Consider the following 3,951-nt stretch of genomic DNA (forward strand, 5'->3'; position numbering starts at 1 on the left):
TCAGACTCCTGATCATTATGGATATTTAAAGGTGTAGTGTTGATGTAGGAATATCTGTAATTAAAATGTAACAGACTTTACAATCAGAAAAGAACAGCAGGTCTACTGAAGAACAGGTGTCATCTAGAGTGGATGGAAGTACAATTCACAGCAGATGCGTAAACAACAAAAAAACAAAACATGTGTAACTAATTTATGATTAAATGGCTGTGGAAGAGGATGAGGGCCACTGGTGAAAAAATTATGTGAGTTCTGACATTATTCTCAGAATTCTGAGATTAATGCCAGAATTCTGACTTTAATCTCAGAATTCTGAGAATAGAGTCAGAATTTTGAGAATAAAGTCAGAGCTCAAATAAATGTTTCACCAGTGGCCTTAATCCTCTTCCGTAAACGGCTGTAATTACACTGGTCCAATTGAATAAGACCATGCATCATACAGATGTCCTTTGATCACTTATGTCCACATTTTCATTTTAAGACACTGTGACTACACTACAAAGAAAATAAACAAGGAGTCAAATATACTTCTTTCAGTCATTCAACAGTCTCTTAAACGCGTTTCCTTAACTCTCGGGGCCCCACAATGTTAGCGTCACAACAGTACAGAAAGTGCATTAAATGCAAAGAAATTACAACAAATATTAAACAAATATAACAAGGCTGAGATAAAAAAGCACAATCACCGTATGCGCCTTTTGACCCTGCAAAATCTTAGTTTGAGCCCGTACATTTCCCCTCTGCAGCCACGTTGGCTCTCTGTATTCCTTCGTACCCACAATGCAACAGGTGTGGCCTTCGCTAAACAAAAAGTAAAACGTAAACAAAAAATATTTTTTTTTATATTTTAATACTTTAGTACAATTTTAGATCAAACATTCCTTTTTAAACTCTTGTTTATTACATTTTAAAGGTTTTTAATTACTGTATGAATTTAAACACTAATGAAATTATCAAAAATGTAGACTAGGCTAACATGAAATCTCAGTAACACGGTCTCTCAGACAGTTCCAATGGCTGTATTCCGTCTGGATAGTTTCAGATCCTCGGTACTGTGTATGCTGGCTCACAGGCATGATTCACTCTTACCTGGGCACCCGAATTAAACGCACCATCATTACCGTTATCACTTGGACCTTTGCTTTTCTTGCAACAAGTCAAAATGGCTACCGTGAAACGGCCTAGTTAGCTACGTGGCGCAGTCACACGCTCACAAAAACTTGACAACCAACTGTAGGAAATAAGGTATGATGTTATAGTTTTGGTGAAGATTGTAAAAACTGGAAGGACGTCGCAGAAATACTGGCGTAGGAAGCCAAGCATTAGCAAACGAAGCTAACAAGAGGTTAGCCTTTATACATGAGTTAGCAAGGTAACTGACTTGTTGGCTACAACATGTAGCAGATATTTTTAACATAATAAAACGGGACAGCGAGTAAAATGTCCCTCACTGCAGTTTACACTATTAACTGGATAAGTTACCTTATTGTTCTTTAGCCAATTAAAGATTTTCCCAACCATGCAGTATATTGAAGTTTAACCTAAAGTTAAAAGTTTAGCATGCAGTGGAGGAAAACTAATGGTTCAAATTGGTGACTTTTACACAATTACAGTGAAAATTAACCTTACAACATTTAAGTATGCCCTTTACTGCATATTTCATAAACCTATCTATTCAACCACCTACTCACCCACTCTCTATTTAAAATCAAAACAAAATTCTAGCAGGTTTTCAATCAATATTAATGTTCAACAAGAGATAACTTGGCTTTCTGTCTTTCATAACTCGAGCCACCTTTGAACAATTTCAACCAGGAATGTGTGTAAGAGGAGAAAAATAATATAGGTATTATAGTATTTCCTTACTTTACTTTACTAAGTATTACTAGTATTTCCTCTGAAATTATAAAAATTTCATACAGCCAAAGATTGGTTAGTACACATGTAGCAAAAAAATACCACTCCCCTGATAACAATATGTCAAATAAACATGTAAGTTTTGGTGCAAAGCACTGGGGCAAAAGTAATTAAAAGCCAGTTATGTTGGCTACTAGGCTACTGTATGTCATTATTTGCCTTCACATTGAATTATTCTTGATATAATGATTACAGTTGTTGGCCTCTGTTGCCCTTCTCCTGGGGCTTAAAAACAAAACAGCGTCAAACTTGCAAATAATGCTATTTAAGAGACACCTCAGTGCAGAACTCCTCTAAACTGCAGTTAAGTAAAATATCCAGCAGAGAGCAGCATACTTCACTTTAAGTCATCATACCCTGTAAATCATACATTTACAAGGAGGTTGGTAAGAGAGGAGAACTTGGGTTGACTTTGACTTGTAACTTAAAGTAACCACATTTTCTGGTAAATATAATTATTGCATTACACTTAAATACAATAGTCTATATTTCCCACAATATAGCATATATATTACTTGTAAAGTGGCGCAAATCCTAAGTGATGAATAAACATCAAGGAAGAACTGTTTCTGATCATTAAAAATGAATGCTCTATAACAAAGAACATGAGAAGTTTCTGTAACAAACCAGTACAATTCTCGGAAACCAATTCTGTAATGATGCATTTTTTGTTTGTGCTTTTAGCTGTACCACTTGCATCCTGGAAGACAACAGTCATCAGAACAGCAGCATTGTAAGTAAAATGTATTTGTTTTAATAAAATATATACATATTTTTTTAAGACTGGCTTTAAAAGCTTATGTGACAACCCGTCTGCTCACTCACTCCACTACAGTGTTTGCGTCCACATTAGCACATTGTCTTCCTTTAATATCTCCCTTAATTGAGTCTGTCTCGTAGTGATGAAATTTGTAACATATAAGCAGTGAAGCGTCTGGTCCTCAGCAAAGGCTCTGTCAGAAACCAGATGTTTTCCAAAGGCTCTGTCCGAGGAAGGAATGTCTTTCATACCCAGAGGAGAGGTGATATCAGGAGTAGTATCAAGGCTTGAAAGAGAATGTGGATGCAATGCCACGATGCTGTGATTTGGGTGGAAATAGCTTTTTAGCAACATATCCGCTTTTCCGCGCTGCATGCAGGTGTTGGTGCTGTAAAGAAAACAGGATCCGTACCATGTTCCGGCATTTCTTCCCCTTGTTTATTACTACACTGTTATTGTGGAACACTGACATGACACCACTTGCAAATTTTGAGTCAAAAAATCGTATTGCACTAAAGCTGTGCCCTATGGCCACTAGGTTGCTATGCTAAAACAGCTGCCAGGGTATCTTGACAATACTTTTCTTGTATTGTCTTAGCTGGTCTTGGTCATTTCTCCCTCAAGTCTGTCCATAGAGCTTAAACTGTGTTTTAAGATGTTGACTGTTGGCTTTAATCTCTCTGATAGAATACCCTCGCATAGACGAGCAGTCCAAGTTGTTATTGTGGGGGAAATGTTCGTTAATCTAGTGTCAAGTCGACACTAAAATTATGTATGTATACTGTTATGAAATACTGCCCATGTTTAACTACCCTCCAAGTGGCAGTTTTATCCAGCTTGTAAACGTTTTAAACTGGGACCTTAGATTAAAAGGATTAAAGATTTTGACCATATAGCCCAGCCCTGATGTGGCCATTGCCTTTGTCATTCTTATTTTATACACTAGGTGACGCTATCACACTGGCCTTTGCTCTTCAGAGCTATAAACTCTCTGATTAAATAATGGATTTAAAAATTTAATTTTTTTTGTATATTGGCTTAGACGCTTATTAAGGAAGCTCATAAATATAACTCCTTAATCTCAGTGAGTTCACCCCTCTTCTGTGAAGCTTGCAAATATTTGTCAACACATTTAAGCATATTATTTTACATTTTTCACTGACATAAATGCAGCAGGACCATACCTTATATTTGCTATCTGTAAAAAAGTCTATAACTTAACTTCCATCTAATGCAAAATATAGAGTGTGTGTGTGTGTGTGTGTGTGTGTGTG

The 3,951-nt window shown here is 36.5% G+C and overlaps 1 protein-coding gene across 3 annotated transcripts in view; it reads left to right on the forward strand.

Moving 5' to 3' along the window:
• The first annotated feature begins 1,099 nt into the window (after window positions 1-1,099).
• The window catches only part of cdh23 (cadherin-related 23), a 180,597-nt gene continuing 177,745 nt past the window's right edge, over window positions 1,100-3,951 (forward strand). For all 3 annotated transcript variants that reach the window (XR_004660256.1, XM_034899154.1, XM_034899156.1), the window contains exons 1-2: window positions 1,100-1,245; window positions 2,602-2,650. The gene's annotated coding sequence lies outside the window, so the exon portion shown is untranslated. The remainder of the gene's footprint in view (window positions 1,246-2,601; window positions 2,651-3,951) is intronic.

The sequence above is a fragment of the Etheostoma cragini genome, chromosome 17 (genome assembly GCF_013103735.1).
Source record: "Etheostoma cragini isolate CJK2018 chromosome 17, CSU_Ecrag_1.0, whole genome shotgun sequence".
Lineage (NCBI taxonomy): Eukaryota > Metazoa > Chordata > Actinopteri > Perciformes > Percidae > Etheostoma > Etheostoma cragini.